This window comes from Pipistrellus kuhlii, unplaced genomic scaffold (assembly GCF_014108245.1).
Source record: "Pipistrellus kuhlii isolate mPipKuh1 unplaced genomic scaffold, mPipKuh1.p scaffold_m20_p_13, whole genome shotgun sequence".
Classification (NCBI taxonomy): domain Eukaryota; kingdom Metazoa; phylum Chordata; class Mammalia; order Chiroptera; family Vespertilionidae; genus Pipistrellus; species Pipistrellus kuhlii.
This window is the reverse complement of record NW_023425438.1, coordinates 11,103,805-11,122,083: the sequence shown is the minus strand read 5'-3', so window position 1 is coordinate 11,122,083 and position 18,279 is coordinate 11,103,805.

The following is an 18,279-nucleotide window of genomic DNA, read 5'->3' as shown; positions in this document are numbered from 1 at the left end:
AATGGGATTCATCACATCAACTCCACCTTCCGGGGATTAGTGTACTGATTCAATGAGACAATGCTTGAAAACTGAGAAACACTATTCACAGTAAGAAAATACATTTGTGACCTTATCCACTTGTGTGAGGTTGTCAAAAGGACACTGGGACTCCATAGTATTTACTCTCATGCAGAAATGTTTAAATGTATACTTCTCTCCATTTCACTTTTGCCATAGTTTAGGCTCTTTTTCCCTCTTAATGTTTCTTCACTTAAAATCTTTTTTAACTTATTTATTTATACATGAAAAAGTTGACCCCAGACCTCTCACTGCCAGGACCTGAGATCCAGACATTTGAATGTGCTTTCCCATACTCAGTCCCCTTGGATTCTCCTCCAGGATTCCCACCCTTATTCTTCTCCTCCTTTCACAACAGGCAGATTTACCTATGGTGTGGGCCAGATAAAATGGGGTCTTTGTTTTCCACACCGGTCTTTCTGGTCCTCACCCCTAACTCCTCATGAAATTCTAGATCTCTCTATTCTCCCTTAATCATTCAACATACATTCATTAGATGTCACCTGTGTGCCTGGCCCTGTTCTAGGAACAGAGGATACAAAGTCAAACAGAACAAAAATCCTCAAGGAACACAGAGTCTAGTGGGAGAGACAGATTATTAACTTAACAAATAGACTGCTACAATCTGATATGACTTATGATAAATGTGATGATGGTGAGGACACTTTGGAGGAACACCTAACCCAGGACAGGGCTGTGGCTAGGGAAGACACTGCAGAAAAAGTGTCCTAAGTGTTAGTCCTTAAAGAATGAGTTCCACTTAGCTAGGTGAAGAAGAAAAGAATATCACAAGTCAAGGGAACAGCAGGTGCGAGCATGGCCCTTGTAAGAAAATCACAGGTAACAGCTGAGCGCAGGCTTCATTTGAGAAAGTACTGGGAAGTAAAACATAGAGATTTAGGCAGAAATATATCAAAGCATGGAGGGTGGCATTTGCTAAGCTAAGAAGCCATGGGAAGCCAATGAAGTAAGAAGGTGGTAAAATAAGATTTCTGTTTTAGAAGTTCACACTGGTGGTTGCAAGATGAGCAGATTGAAAGATCCTGGTGGGAGGCATAAGGACAAGTTAGGAGAGGAAAGAAGTAAATAAATGAAACCTCAATTAAGTCAGCAACCTTGAAAATAAAGGAAAGGGTGCACTCAGAGATATAGAAGAGAAAGAAGCTCTAGAACTTCCTGATGCGGCTGGGGAAAGAGGTGACTGAGAGGAGAGGGCCTCAGTAGGATGACACCCAGGTTTCTGGCTTTGCTACCAGGATGTATAGAGCAGCTATCATGAGAGCAACTTAGAACAAGAGATGAGGTTGGTTTTCGCACATGTCACAAGTGATGATTAGGTAAAGTGAAAGATGTCAAACACAAAAGACTATGTACCATTTGGTTCTATTTTCATACTTTCTTGAGCAGGCAAGGCAACATCGTGACAGAAAGCAGAGCAGTGGTTGTCAGGAGCTAATTGTCAGGGAAGATGGCCACTGCAAAGGGCCAAAGGGAAACTTTTTAGTGTGGAGGGATACTGAGAACCAAGACTAACATGTGAAAAGAAATGTTACAGAATGGGAAGTAGTACACTTTTCTAAGACCAACTTTACTGAGGTGGCAGTCACTGAAATTCATAAAACTATACACTTAAAATGAGTGAATTTTAGTGTATAAAAATTACTCGATTAAAGCTGCCTTTTTTTGTTAATCCTTACCTAAGAATACTTTTTCAATTGATTTCTAGAGATATGGAAGAGAGAGAGAGATTAAGATTGACTGGTTGTCTCCCACATAGGCCCCTAATTGGGCTGGGTATCAAACTTGCAACCCAGGTATGTGACTGGGAATTGAACCCACACAGACCGTCACCCTAACTACTTGCCAGGGCTCCAATAAAGCTACTTTTTAAAGTAATGTCCTTCAAGACACCCAGGTGGAGATGACAATAGTCAGAAGTCTGCCTTTGAAACCAAAGAGTGGATGGGGAGACTGGATAAAGTAGAAAACAAAAGCCAAAGACAGTCCACACATACACCACCCCCCTTCCTACCCCTCTCCCGAAACAGGGAGAAGGAAGAGAAGCCCAGAAAGACAGCTGAGAAAAAACAACTAGAAAATCAGAAAGTATTTAAGGAGAAAAGTGTGAACAATGGTTGAGGGAGAGTTTTTAAAGGCAGAGAATAATCAACAGAGAGCTCCAGAAAGATAAAAGCTAAACTAGAGAGCCCTTTGGCTTTGTTCATCTGGAAGACCTTGGCGGAGGTAAAATCAGAGGTTTCCCACCCTTGTCCTGCTTTTACAATACTGAGCACTGAGGGAGCAGACGTTTAACATGTTTTTAACAGCAATAACCTGAGGAAGAAAATAGTATAATAGTGTTGACTTACAAAAATTTAGTAGTTTTTAGCCTTGAAATCTAATTTATGAACATTTTAGCGAGAGGTATACCTTTTTGATCATGCATTGTAGATAAAAATTAAAAATAAATTGGAATTGACACTCTTTACCTGAAAGCAAAGATCTAAATGTGGTGGTGAGGGCTCGACATGTTGATGCCAGGAATTTAAAAACTGTAAGGAATACATACTGGAAATATATGACACATTTGAGCTTTGCCATGCTCAATGCCCAGAACCAAAGGGGACAGACAGGAAGAAAAACATTTACAGGATAGGAGATGATAATACAGTATTTTAGGGCCAAGAGTGCCACCCAGTGGTCATAGAGATCGCTCCAGGCTCTCAACAACTTCCCCCTTTTGTTCAGGGCACAGAAGACAGACCTACACCCAGGCAACATCCAGCCAGAGCTGCCTCTGGCTTCCCGGTCAGGAGGGCAAATCAGGCTGCGAGGTGGTGAGAGGTAAGTGATAGGGGTGAATTAGCCATTCCCTGAGAAACACAAAGTGACCATCCTTTCCTCTCCCATGATGAGACCCGTAAAGAGAGAGCTTGACAGTCTCTAAAGCACTTTTGCATTATTGTCTCATTTGATTCTCACTCAACTTTATGAGGCAGATAAAGCAAATTGTCACAACCCCATTTTATGAAAAGTAGACTAAACCACAGAGAAGTTAACATTTATCTACAAACATAGGTCTTCTGGTCCTAAAGCTAGTGCTCCTTCCTTAACACCACAGCTTCAGGACTTGCCAGGAGTAATGCCTACTGGGCCGAGTCAAGGGCAGAGGCAGAGAATGGCCCTGGCAGTGCACCGTTCTGGAACAGTCTGCACACATTACAAAAGGAAACTAGCAAACATTAGCTTGAGTAAGGAAGGAATATGACATCTCAGAACTCACTAGGCACCACCAAGGAACAGGAGAAGCAGGAAAACATTTTTATACAAAACTAGCTGTCTAGGTAAGGGCAGGTAGTAAACAGGTCTACCACATCTGATCCAAAATAGCCAAAAAGAAGTAAATGCTAAAATTCTACCCAAAGAAACCTGTGATGATGCAGGATTTTATGATAAGTAAGCAAACTTGCTGCTCACTCCAAAAATTGGAATATGGAAAATGGAAAACATGATACATACTCTCTGCAGAAAGGCAGAACATGGTCTCTGTGAGAAAGTATTTTGAGGACTTGTGCTTCAGCTAAAAAGATGACCAGATACTGCGGAGTAGCAACTAGGCGGTAGGAAGTAGAGTTCAAGCTATAAATATCTAAAAGTGAAATGGATGTAATAAATATGTTCCAATGTACACCTAAGCTCTTAGGAAAGGAAGGGAATCCTCAAGGTCAAAAAACGAAGGGGAACTGAAAGGAGATTGATGAGAGAGTCTCAGGCTGCCCTGGCTTCTGTCCAGATCCTTGAAGCTGTGTTTTAAGAGTCCCATGGAAGATTCAAGAGCAAGAAAGAGAGACATCTGAATCCAGGATCTCTGAAGGGCTACACCCTTGGAAAGGGCTGAACTAGAGGAAAATGTCAACATGGGAGCTGACAGGCAAATTTGTGTGTCTCAGGCCCAGCTTAAGGTTGAAAGAAAAAAAAAACTTAGAAATTTATAAGCATAAGCCTTCCTTCCCATAGGAGGAGTCTGAAAATACAGTATCTATGTGGAGGAAACACCAAAGGGAAAATTAAATTCAAGTGCCACTCAGTCAAAATCACCCTAGGTAACAGACAGATACAAATGTAAAATTGTTCAAACAGCTCAGGATTCCCAAAGTCAACAAAATATGATCAAATCAAAATTTACCAAAATCACCAGGAAAGATGAATAAGAGAGAGTGAGAGAGAGGGAGAGAGGGAGAGAGGGAGGAGGAGGGAGAGGGAGGGGGGGGAGAGAGAAAGAGAGAGAGAGAGAGAGAGAGAGAGAGAGAGAGAGAGAGAGAGAGAGAGAGAGAGAGAGGAAGGGAAAAAGGAAGGAAGGAAGGAAGGAAGGAAGGAAGGAAGGAAGGAAGGAAGGAAGGAAGGAAGGAAGGAAGAAAGAAAGAAAAGATTCCAAATAACTCAGATATTAAAATTATCAGGTAGAGAATATAAAATAAATGAAAATAGAAGAAGACGTATTTCAACAAAAACACTTGTCCAAGGATGTTCATGGCAGCTCTATTTATAATGGCCAGGTTAGAGGACGATAAGGATTAAAATCCAGCAATCACAATTAAACACACCTTATTGCCAAAACCAGTTTGGCTCAGTGGATAGAGCGTCGGCCTGCGGACTGAAAGGTCCCAGGTTCAATTACAGTCAAGGGCATGTGCCTTTGTTGAGGGCACATCCCCAGTAGGAGGTATGCAGGAGGCAGCTGGCCGATGTTTTTCTCTCATCGCTGTTTCTAGCTCTCTCTCTCTCTCCCTTCCTCTCTGTAAAAAATCAATAAAACATATTAAAAAAAAAAAAAAGATAAACACACCTTATTAAAAACAGAAATTTCTAAATGAACCAAATATTCTAGATCAAAATTATGTAAGTTTGAGAATTTGCTGCCAAAACACAATCCTTTAAAAAGTTTGAGCACAAACCAAAAATTTTGTATCCTTGTACATATCAACCAATGGCATCCTAGAAATGAATGCTTTTGGTGAAAACTTGCCTAGAAAATGTTTGCAAAATCTAATCTTACTATCTACAACTATCTTACTATTAATTTTGTGGAAGGCTTTGCATTTGTGCCATGTCTCCACTTTTGTGATTTGTACACAGTTCTAAATTTACCGAATTGCCCTTAATCCTCTCATGCATGGTTTCTCCCTTGAGTCTTTTCTATTTTGGGTTGTTATATAAAACTTTCTTTTATTTACTATTGATGTCAGTAGTTCAATTCCTGCAAAATGGTGATTTGTATACTATAAATACCCTAGTAGCTCATTTCTCTGCTCTCTGATTGTCCCAGTTATTAAGCTAAAGTTTCTATACTTTGCTCTGTGAAGCTATTGGCTGAGACTCCCTAAAACCACATTTCTGCCTTACCAGATGGTTCCCTCTGCAAATAGGAGGTGTCAGGGGCAGGGTGCAAGGATGGAGGAAGAAAAAAATTTCTTCTGTTGACTTCCTGTCTGCTTCCTATTTCCGTGAATATCTTCTTCACCCATGCAGGAGTGCTTGCTTTTCCATGGCAGCAGCTGAATTCAACTCCAGCAGAACAAGCCTCATTTCATACCCTCAGAGATACCAGCACAGCCAGCTGGGACCCCTCCTCAGAGAGCTGGATCCCAGACCCATAGGCCCTTCCTGTAGGAATCTCTTTCACGACCCACGTGGAAAGAGTTCCAATTCAGGGTTTGGGTTCTGGAGAAGGGCTGCACACAAATAAGAAGACTTGAGACTTGAAGAAATTCAATTTGGCGATATGGGGGGGCCAGGCGGTAGTCCAACTCTAGTGGGAGATCTACTCCCTGCTCTGGCCCTGCCATCCCTTTTATTGAGGCTTTGGGGAAAATATCTTAGGCAAGATAAACAGAAATTTGCATGTAGCCCTTAGGCAGGAACTAATAGAAACTTACACAGGACAGCCACCAGGACCGGTTTAGCTCAATGGATAGAGCATTGGCTTGGGGACTGAAAGGTCCCGGGTTTGATTCCGGTCAAGGGAAAATCAATAAAATATATTAAAAAAAAAAAAAAAAAGAAAAGAAACTTACACAGGACAAACAAGGTGAAGGCTGCTTCAGCTAACATTGTCTCAACTAAAGGTTAGAGCAATTAAGGTTGTTGACCAGACTTCCTGGCTTCCTGTCAACATCTCTTTTTTAGTGAAACTGATTTATTTTCTAGCACTTTCCTATCAGCTTACTACCACAGCACCAGATGAGCAGTAACCCCTCACTAAAGGTCTACATTTCAGCTTCAGGAGGCTCTCCCAGCTTTAGGAATGGTGTCTGCACTTCCTGCCTCTCTAACACTTGAGAGTCCTTTGTGTTGGTCTGTTTTCAGAAACCTACTCAACAAATTTATATCTGGTTAACAATTTTTCATATTCAATTATCTGTTAAAATAACTGGCATATCTCTCCAATCAATTATATCTTCCTTGAGTTCTCTCTTCACTGTTTTGTAGTTTACAGCATACTGGCATATTATAACAGTTATAGAACCCTTTCTCCAACTATTAGAGAATATGCATTCTTCTCAATTCTATGTTGAGATATTATAAAAATTGACCACGTATAAGGAAGGCCATAAAGCAAGAACCTATAAAGTTCAAAGAATATACTATACTAGAGGCCCGACGCAGGAAATTCACGCAAGGGGCTTGGCCCTCACAGTGCCCACCTCCCGGCCCACTGGTCCTTCTGGAAGGTGGTTCTAGAAGGTCGTTCAATTAGCATATTAGCTCTTTATTATATAGGATATGAAATAGTTCACCTTTTCTGATCACAATACAATTAATTCAGAAACACCCAAAGCAAACAAAAACACTTTTTAAATGCACATTACCAAATAGCATAGCTGATATTCCCAGTGGAACTTAAAGCTTAGAGGCAAAAATAACTAGACACCTGAGAGTTATAGCCACCTCAAAAGAAAATCAGCAAACTGAAGACACACATGCCCAGCTGAAGTAGAAATATTTTTAAAAGTTTGAGCACAAGTCAAGAATTTTGTACATATCAACCAATAGCATCCTAAAAATAAATGAATACTTTTGGTGAGAACTTGCCTAGAAAATGTTTGAAAAATCTATCTTACTAGAATATTGAAGTTGTCATTAATTGAAATACAGGAGACTGAAAGTAAAGCAGGTCTTAAGGCAGGAGGATTATTTGGGGCATGTTAAGTATAAAATGTCTATTAGAAATCTAAGACGAGATACTTTGTCCCCGTTTAGATATATCAATAAGCAGTTCAGGCCACATGTCCAGTTGCTGGCTGGAGCCCTAGGAAGAGAGGGTGCAGGAGGCAGCCCATCAATGATTCTCTCTCATCATTGATGTTTCTGTCTCTCTCCCTCCCTCTTCTTTCCTCTCTGAATTAAAAAATATTTTTTTAAATAAATAAATTGAGACTAACATGTAGGAGACTAACAAGGGAACAGATGGATCGCAGAGTGGATGAGATGATGGGTATTGATGGAAGTTCTCTTCTGCTTGTTTCAATTATCTCCTAGGAATAGGAAGCAAGGGCTTCAACGCAGGGTACACATGACCTGTCGCAGGTCACAGCAAAGAAAGATAACAGGAGAGGTCAGGGCTGAGCAGAGCGATATAGCGTCTCCAGGCCCGGCCCCAGGCCCGATCCCTGCCCAGGCCCAGGCCTAGCCCAGGCGGACCTGGAGCTGCGTGAAGGTGGCATCACTCTTGAGGGTTTGAAAAGGAAAAGGCGGAGCTTTCCACACTACCCACCACTTTCCAAGGCGTAGACCCACCCCTGCCAGCCAGGAGTAGGGTCCCGGGCCTGGCCGCCCGAACCATGGCCTCGGCGCCCAGGCCATAGAAGGATCAGGGCTTTGAGGCAAAAGTTCACCGGGAACCGCGCAGGCAACGTTGGTCAAATACAAACAGAGGAAGACGCCCTGCCTGCCTTCTGAAGTTCTCGCACATTCATCTAAGGTCGTGGTCTGCAAACTCATTCGTCCATAGAGCCAAGTATCAACAGGACAACCATTGAAATTTCTTTGGAGAGCCACATTTTTTAAACTTAAACTTCTTCTAACGCCACTTCTTCAACATAGACTCGCCCAGGCCTTGGCATTTTGCGGAAGAGCCACACTCAAGGGGCCAAAGAGCCGCAGTTTGCCGACCATAGATCTAAGGAAACAGGACCCCTTGGACCCATGGGCCACCAAGGGGCAGAGGGCTCTGGGCGCTGCGCCAGGGACTCACCGGTGCTTGGCTCCCGGCCTCCCACGTGGTGGTGGCGGTGGAAAGGTCACTCAGCTTCCGCCAGCGGGTCCCTGGGGTGGTGCACCTCCTGCCCAGACCGCGGAGGAGTGCGCCCGACCTTCCCCTCCGGCCAGACCGGCCCTGGGCCCGGCGCACACGCAGCGCCTGCGTGAGAGGCGGGCCGGGTGCCAGCCGCCCTCCCAGCTCACTCCGTTCAATGGGGAACACGCCCAGCACGCCTGTAGTGTAAGGTGACCAGATTCAGATTTTAACATTGGCTAAAGCGGGACACCATTGACGTGGGGAGGGGTAGGTGTTTTTTATTAAAAATTTAGTCTATATGTAGCTGTTCCCTAGCTTGTCGTGCATTCTTTCCAAAAATCGGGACTTTTTTACAACGCCGCAGGATGCGGGACAAATTGTTAAAAATCGGGACTGTCCCGCCAAAAGCGGGACGCCTGGTCACCTTGCTGCAATGAGCAGTCTCCCTGCCCTTTTCAGACAAAGGTCCCCCCTCAGATACTGAGCATCGCTGTAGGGTATTGGCACACAGGAGCCAGTCACCACTGATAACCCTTCACGGTGCACAGGGAACACCACTACAGAGAAAATCGTGGGCAGACATCATCAGAGCTATCTCCGGCATTGATCAAATGGGGAACCAGGAGAGGACCCAGGAGAAAACCTCCGAGTTTCAATGGAATGCAAAGGAGTTTGGACCTACGATATGGTATCAAATGAGAAACCATGGGAAGTGTATGTGGACTTGATGGGGCGTAAAGGAGCAGGTCTTAGTGCGGGTGCACATCCGCGCCTGTGACACAATAGCCCCGGCCCTTTCCGTCCTCAATAGGCTGTAAAATGGGTACCATAGCAGGCATGGTTTCCCAGGTGCAGGCCCAGAAATGTTAGCATGGTTTTCAAAGTATCTTCGTCTTTGTTTATGTCATTTCCTTTTGAAACAGTTTTTAGTGTCTCTAATGAAAACCATGGGAAGTTTTCTTTCCAATGTACTGGATTTACTACAGTAAACTACCGAAAATTTCAGAGGACCTCAGAGCTAAGACTTAAATGTGTATGTTGATTCTCCTAAGCAATAGGTATAATTTTGTGGAGGTCTTTCCGCTGTTTGTCCAGATTCAAAAGGAAGATACTGAGTCAACAGAAAGCAGGTTTTATATTGGTTAGACAGATTTTTAAAATTTGATTGATAATTCTCTATTGGGGGGGGGGGGGGAATAATAAGAGCTTAGTCGAGGTATAATTAATTGACACATAACAATCAACTTCACATATTTAAAAAGTATACTTTTATAAATTTAAAGATCTGTGCAATCCATAAAATAGTGAACATATCCAGCACTCATGTAAAATATGAATGAAAATGTTACATCTATCACCTCTAGGTGGCAGCATTTAACAATCGGTGCACAATTCTTCTTCCTCCTTCCCTTGCCCCTGGCAACCAGGGCTGCCCTGCAAGGTCAAACCTCCATCCACCTGGGCCCTGAGTGATGTCACATGAAACAGAAGCCCCAGCAACCTCAATGCACAAGTAGCAAAAACAAGAAATAAACAGATTTATTTATTTTTACCATGGCACAACCCATCCTATCCAAGCAGGTATGAAGATGGCTGAGAGCACTCATGTCTTAGCAATTTAGGGTGTGATGCTTTCTGGTTAAATTCAGCATTGCATACGAGGCAGTATGCTTTCATGTGATCACCCATACCGGTACAGATAACGGCACCTCTGGGAAAGCAGCGCTCTCTTAGCAATACTCGGGCTTCTTAGAACTTGACAGGATGGCAAGCTTTCCCTCTGAGAGTTGAAGTATAAACCAACACATAATAAATAGGAGCCGAGATAAGCAGTCACCTTAAAGACAGAATGGCTCTTGAGACAGAAAAACTAGGATTATTATTTGTTTTATTCCATTAACATGTCTAAGGAGAGAATGTAAATTGAAAAGGCAATATTCAGAAAGGAGGAGCACAGAAAGGAGAGTCAGAGGCAAACTCATTCAACAAACATTTATGAAGCACCTGGGAAAAGAAATGACACAGGGCACAGCAAAGCTTTAAGTTCTCTCACCATCTCTCCTGACTCCTGCTGGGTGCCACCAGCAGAATAATCTTTCCCGGGGGTCATTTTCATCACGGGCACTTGCTCTCCCATTTCCTCTAGTCCCACATGACTTACACGGACAAATAATACCCATCTTTTCACCTCTCCAACTTTTCTCCTCTATAGTCTGCTCTCCCAGATGTCTCTAGCTCTGCTCAGGTTACATGGCTCCTGGCCACCCCAGGCTGTCCTTGCCCCCTCTCCCCTAGAATCCAGCCCTGCCCTCCCTGTCAGTCCCAGTTTAATTTTACATCCTCTGCAAATCTTTTCTTGGCTTCACCACCAGATGATCATTTATCTTTCCTTTCATTAAAAACCTATCTATAGAGATTATATTTCTGAAGCCAAAATTGGGGCATGGGGATACAGAATTTTGTACTTTTGACAGATGTGAAAAACGGTCTGGGAAATGTTGGTAAACGTTCAAAAATTGGACTTTGGAGGACATCTTGATAGTGCATGGAGCCCAGGAACAAATTATTTGAAATGGTGATGATAGGGCACTCAGAATCCATGGGCCTGTCGTGGCTTTTAGTATGAGCCATGCACAGTGCATTAAGTTCTTTTATTCATAGCATTTTCCCAAAGCTAAACTTTAATACTTGGGGTCAGGAATGGTGCCAATACCTAGATATACTCCCAACACCTAAGCAGGGGCCAGAAAATACTATACAGAAATGCTTGTGAATGAACAATTTCAAATCCATAACCTTTGTGGGGAAATAACTCCCATATAGTAGTTGTCCCAATCATCCACACATCCTTATTCATCCCCCTGTTAATAACACTCCACACCTGGGATGCAATTCATATCTGTGACCCAGTGGATGAGGCAGAGTCAGAAGTTGACCTTCAGAATCTTGTTCATTCCCTCATCCTCTAACTAGTGGTTGGCAAACTCATTAGTCAACAGAGCCAAATATCAATAGTACAAGGATTGAAATTTCTTCTGAGAGCAGAAAACCGACTTCTGCGCACTGTACATGAAGTTTCAATCGCCCTGTACGTGCACGCCTGCACATGGTATTTTGTTTAAGTTATAATAATGAGCCTAGCCTGGCTCAATGCTCATTCTGTACCTGGACAGAGAGAACAGCCAAAATGACATATGTTCACGATAAAATAGAACTTCCCAGGTTTTGGTCATTCTAGACACTAGAGTCTTAAGTAAAATAATCAAGAAGTGTTCATAGAGTCCAGGTGTTAAATGGCTACAAAAAAGGAACTTTCTCAATAATATATATGTATTATGGAATGAATGTTTGTGTCCCTCCCAAAATTCATATTCTATATAATAAAGAGGTAATATGCAAATTGACCCTCACAAGATGGCTACCCCTACATTGTCACAGATGGCTGGCAGGGAAGGGCAGTTGAAGGGACCAGGCCTTCAGGGGAGGGCAGTTGGGGGAGGAGGGATCAGGCTTTCAGAGGAGGATAGTTGGGGGTGAATAATTAGATCATGAGAGAAGAGCCCTCATGAATGGAATCAGTGCCCTTATAAGAAGAGACCAAAGAGCTAGCTCCCTCTCTTCCCACCATGCAGGGATACAATGAAAAGTTAGCAGTCTGCAACCCAAAAGAGGGTTCACACTAAAACCCAACCCTCATCTGAGACTTCCAGCCTTCAGGACTGTGAGAAACAAAAGTTTGTTGTAAACCACCCTGTCTATGTTATAGCAGCTGAACTGAGGATGAGACAACTGCAAACAAAAAAGACCAATCAAAGAGAAAGTATGATTAGGTGTGGGCCAGTGAGAAGAGCTCTAGTGGGCCTGATCTTCAAACTTGTATTTTTAATAAGGAATTTTTTTCAAAGCAATTTTCCCCAGAGCTCATAACAAAAGAGATAAACGTGGTAACAGTTTCCTTAGATATTTTTACATTATTCTCTATACAGCATCTGATGCATTGCTGTTTAAAGACATCCTCAAGTAGCTCTGGAAAATTAGGGTTCTCCAGCAGTTTGAGAAGCCCTGGGACCATGGGCCACTGAGGGCCCATCCAGCTCCATCATCCTCTGGGTTAATGAGTATAGTTTGTGACGGGCAGTATGTTCATCTTTAATTCAAGTTTTTTAAAGAAGGTGGTCAATAGTATATTGTACATTCAATGTTTAGTATTTACTGAGATTTAAGAAGGGGGCAGATGCTCAAAGAGAAAACTAGAGTTGACCATATACTACTTTCTCTATGAAAAATCCTTTGGGCTTCTTCACAAAGCCCAAAACTGTGAATTCACTTAAAATGAACTGGGACCCACCCCTTTCCCCCATCTCCTCCCTGCTCCCTCCTGCCAGCTTCTGCACCACAGGATTCTTTTCTCAGAATATAAATTTAGCTCCTCAAGGAGGTTGAGCAAAGCTCATGGCAACTGTGCTCCCTGCAGGTGGTATGAGTCATTCAGCCTCCAGAGGGGCCTGTCCTCCCAAGCTTGTCAGCCTGTCTTCAGCCAGTCAGCAGGTCCTGGTTAAACACACCTGAATGGATGTATTGCACTATTCACTCATCCAGCGAACCAAAGCTATAATTAAATCACTTCACAAGATATTCTGTTCCCTGCATTTGGCTTCTCTGACTCCAGTTAGCTTTTTTCCTCTTCTATATAATTTATTCACAATGGACATGTTATTTGGATGAGAAGGTGAAAGTAGACAGACTGCAGTGAAATAACACCCTTTCTTCTCGCTCTAAATTCTAAATGCTTAAAGGGTTTTAAGCTGAATGTAATTCTTTTTGCTTTGCCCTTGCCACTTCACACTAATATGCTTCTTCCAGTCTTTCCCATAAACTTATATGTTCCACTTCTCTCCCTCTCAATCTTCTGGCTCATGGTTTTCCCAAGGGGCCCCTTAAGGGATATTCCCAGTTTTCTTTAAACAGGGCCGTGGTCGGCAAACTGCGGCTCTCGAGCCACATGGGAGAGCTCTTTGGCCCCTTGAGTGTGGCTCTTCCACAAAATACCACGGCCGGGGCGAGTCTATTTTGAAGAAGTGGCTTTAGAAGACGTGGGAGGTAGCAGCAAGCCAGCTGTAGGGCCTACACATGCCTCCTTTTTAAGAAATAGCTAAATTTATTGCTAGGTTTTACTACTGTTCAACATATCCAGCTTGTTCTAACCCTATGTTTAAAAAATGTGGCTCTCAAAAGAAATTTCAATCGTTGTACTGTTGATATTTGGCTCTGCTGACTAATGAGTTTGCCCACCACTGAAACAGGGGGGTCAGAGGCTGCCATCTACTGTCCAAAAGGGTATTTACAGGAATGAACGACATCAATTGCAAAAGCACATTGTTCCTAATCTGTCAGTTTCTGGGAATGATAATGAAAGTCTGTCACACAATCAGACAGCTGTATACATTAAGAGCTAAAGAGGGAAAAAAAATCCCCTACCCTCTCCTGGTGCAGTTTACTTGGGACTCAATGGGACCTAGGGCAGAGGACTCTCAGTACTAAACCCAGGAAGGTCCTGGAGAAAGAGAGTACATTTCTTCCCAGCAACTCAGTCTAGAGAAGGAGAGGATTGAAGGATGGGGCTCTGCCTGCCCCCAGCCCCCAGATGGTGAGGGCTAGTGGGAGGTAGCAGCAAGCCAGCTGTAGGGCCTACACATGCCTCCTTTTTAAGAAATAGCTAAATTTATTGCTAGGTTTTACTACTGTTCAACATATCCAGCTTGTTCTAACCCTATGTTTTTCTTAAATCCATATCTTCTGCATCTGGTGATCTGTCGTGATTTATGGGAAATGCCTCAGTGCTTTAGGGTGTGGGTGGATGGAAGGGTTGGAGGTGTGGAGAAGTTAGATATAAAACAGAGTCCTCATTCCAGTCTTCCCAGAGCCTATAATCTCATAAAGGGGAGGAGGGAATGAATTCAGTAAGAGAGAAGGACAATGACAACAGGGGGGTCAGAGGCTGCCATCTACTGTCCAAAAGGGTATGTTCATGAGTGGAGAAACTGAGCCTGGGAACACAGAAAGCTTTTTGCTCAAGATTGGGATGGAATCAGTGCCCGGCCAAGGCTGGAACCCACTAGATCACCCTGGCTGTTGCTCACACAAAAGCCTCTGGGAAGAGCCCACTCTCTGGGAGGCCAAAATAAAGTTAGGGGCCAAACTTTTAGCTGCCACTGTCCTTACAACAGTCCCCACTCCAGTCATACATCCTTCTTTTGGTTCCTCAAACAAATCAAGTCCATTCCTGCTATTTTAGGAAGTTTGTTCTTATGGTTCCCTCTTACTAGAATGTTCTAACCGAGCCCCAGTCATTACTGGCTTCCTCCTCCAGGTACAGTGCAAATACCAGCTTCTCAGAAAAAGCCCTTGGAAGACCCCTACTGAAGCAAATCCACACCCACACACCGGTGAGTCTCTCTGCCCTTAGCCTTGTGCTTGTCATCCTTATTGTACTTAGCCACCCTCTGACAATATCCTGTTCAGTACTTTCTCCTACATCTCAGACCCTGGCCACAGTCTGTAGACTCCAAGGGACTAGGATCATGTCTGTTTCATTCATTGCTCTGTGTCCCCCCACTCGAGGGCAGAGGCCTGGCACATAGCAAACGCTTAATAGCTTTGGAATGAATTAATGAAGTACTTTATAAATATACTTACTTCAAATAGACATGTAAATTATTTGTAAGTCACTAAATTCAAAACTGATGCAATGGGAAGAAGACCTAGTTGAGCAGTCATAAGACATGAATTTTAGCTCTAGATGGATTTTTTTCTCTCTCCCTAGCTTTTGATGGTCATTGTACTGAAAATTCTGGATCTTGGGCTGGTTCAAAGCTTGAGAAAGAAATAAAGCAATGCCTTGAACATTGATTATGGGCGGGTCAAACTAAAGAGTATATATTAAAATGCTTGGTAAACTGTAAAGTGCAAATAAATGTATTATTATAACTTTACACGGGGAATTAATACAATATTTATTGATATAAATATTTTTCTTATTCAGAAACTCAACTAATACATAAACGAACCCATTTCTACAAATGAGGGCAGCGTATATAAATTCTGTCTATTCTTGGATCCGTTGCATGTGTTTTGTTTTGTTTTGTTGTTGTTTTTTTTCATACTTTGCCCACTGACTGCTGATTTCACTTTTGAACAATGTTTTTGTCTATTTTTTTAATAAAATGTTTTTACATCTGTTTATTTTCTTTTAAAAATATTTTCTTTTTTCCTATTTATACATGTAATATGTGTTCTTTTTAAAATATATATGTTTTATTGATTTTTTTTTACAGAGAGGAAGTAAGGGGGATAGAGAGCTAGAAACATCGATGAGAGAGAAACACTGATCAGCTACCTCCTGCCCACCTCCTACTGGGATACATGTCCTGGACCGGAATCGAACCTGGGACCCTTCAGTCTGCAGACGGAAGCTCTATCCACTGATCCAAACTGGTTAGGGCTATATATATTCTTTTCAACTTGTTCATTTCACTTAAATATTACATAGATAACAGCCTATGTCAATACATCTAAATCCCATGTCAATACTTCCCAACACAAGATAAGTAGGTCATGAGGGTGGAGCCCTTATGAATGGGATTAGTGCCTTTAAAAGAAGAGGCCAGCGAGCTAGCTCACTCTGCCATGTGAGGATATAAGATGTTGGTAGTCTGCAAGTCACAAGAGAGCTGTCACCAGCACCTGACCATGGTGGCACTCAAATCTTGCACTTCCAGCCCCCAGAGTTGGGAGAAACAAGTTTCTGTTGTTTATAAGCCACCTAGACTAAGGGACTTGATTATAGTAGCCCATATTTACTAAGTCAGCCATTTTCCTAATTCCAACCTTTTGGTACTGAAAGGTCTGGGGGCTGCCAATCATAAGACTCCACATATCAGGAGTGACTGGTCAAGGAAGCAAGAAGTCAACTTGCAAAGAAAAACAGAAGAGGGAACAGGACTGGCCAATCTTGGCTACATCTAAGTTCCCTAAGGCCAGATCAAACTTCTCATCTTGTTCCTTGGTGATGTGGGCTTTTGGATTTCTGCTACTCACAATCTATCCATGTTGACTGATACTAGTAGTTTTGCAAAAGATGCAAATTCTTCACATGAACATTTTTTTGTATCAGTCCTCAATAAAAGGTAAGAATAAACTAAACTTTAAAATGCTTGTGGCACTAAAGTTTATCTTTATCAGTTTCCTTCCTGCTAAAGTTAAATGTATGCATTGTAAAATACGTTTATGAAAACTAGGACAGTGTAAAAATGAGTATTTCAGATTTTTGTCAATACATATAATGATCTTACTATTTTACAAAAACTAGATCATAGAATCCTACGGCTTGTATTTTCTATTTAATAATACATTTTGGATATCATGATATATCAGTTCATATAGGTCTGCTTGGTAGTGTTTTAAATGTTTATTTTATGTTCAAAGTGTGTCCTCCTAAAAGCTTATCCTTAGTAATGGTGGGAGTGTATTATCTCATTGATAAGAATCTCACTTACTGCCCAGAGACCATTATTATTGACTTTTTGTGTGCAGACAGGTTTTGAAAGAAGCTGACTGGCTCATCTTTCACCTCCATGATATAAATCATGTCTGAGTATTGGCAGTATTTCAAGTTCTCTCCCTGTTCATGGTTGAATCACACAAAAGAGCTATCTGTCATTTGTCTGACAGCCTGTGAGGTGACCTTAACATTCTGTAATGTGGACTGGTGGGGAGAAACAGCAGAACTATTACTTTTGACTCAGCTTCATAATCAAGAGCCATGGAAATAATAACAAGAACTAATATAACAATAACTTCTATTGAGCACTTGATAGGTCCCCGGAACACAGGCTAAGCACTTGACATCAGTTATCTTATTTATTTAAAAAATATTTTTATTGATTCCATAGAGGAAGGGAGAGGGAGAGATAGAAACATCAATGATGAAAGAGAATCATTGATCAGCTTCCTCCAGCATGCCCCCACTGGGGATCGAGCCCATAATCCTGGCATGTGCCCTTGACCAGAAACGAACCCATGACCCTTCAGTCCACAAGTTGACGCTCTATTCACTGAACAAAACTAGCTAGGGTATCAGTTATATTATTTAATCCCACAATAACCTTAAGATTATCGCTATTTTTAGTAATTAAATTGAATCTCTCAATCATGATCAATCAGATGGCTAAGAAGTAGCAGTGCTGGAATTTGACCACAGACTAAATAACTCTAAAGCCCATGCTTCTTACCACCATTTATTCTGCTCTTCAACTTGCCCCACCTGACTTGGGACATTTATCTATCCTCACCTCAGGACTCAGATTTTGAGATACAAAAGTTTTTATTGTTGGGGAAGTGTGTGGAAAATATTACCAAAGCTTTTGCTGTTGGTTTTAAAATAAGTTTAGGGTAGGATATTACAAAATCTTGGTTGGTGTCCTTGATGCAGGTAACAGTTAGGGGGTTGTGGGCTGAGGTTCTGTTCCCTGGCCACTTTAATATTTGCTGAGTCAGACATGTAGAAATAATAACATTAGAAAGTATGTAGTTATGCGTGATAACAAAATTAAAACTAATTATAAACAGCACCAAGTAATTAATAAGAAAACCCAATATACAATATGACTTTAGGAAAATCAGGTGAAGTATAATTTTCTTTTGATACTGTAACTGTTAATTACCATGGTTTAAAATTAAAAATAGCCGAAAGTGGTTTGGCTCAGTGGTAGAGCGTCAGTCTGCGGACTGAAAGGTCCCAGGTTCGATTCCGGTCAAGGGCATGTACGTTGGTTCCGGGCACATGCCCGGTAGCGGGTGTGCAGGAGGCAGCTGGTTGATGTTTCTCTCATCGATGTTTCTAGCTCTCTATCTCTCTCCCCCTT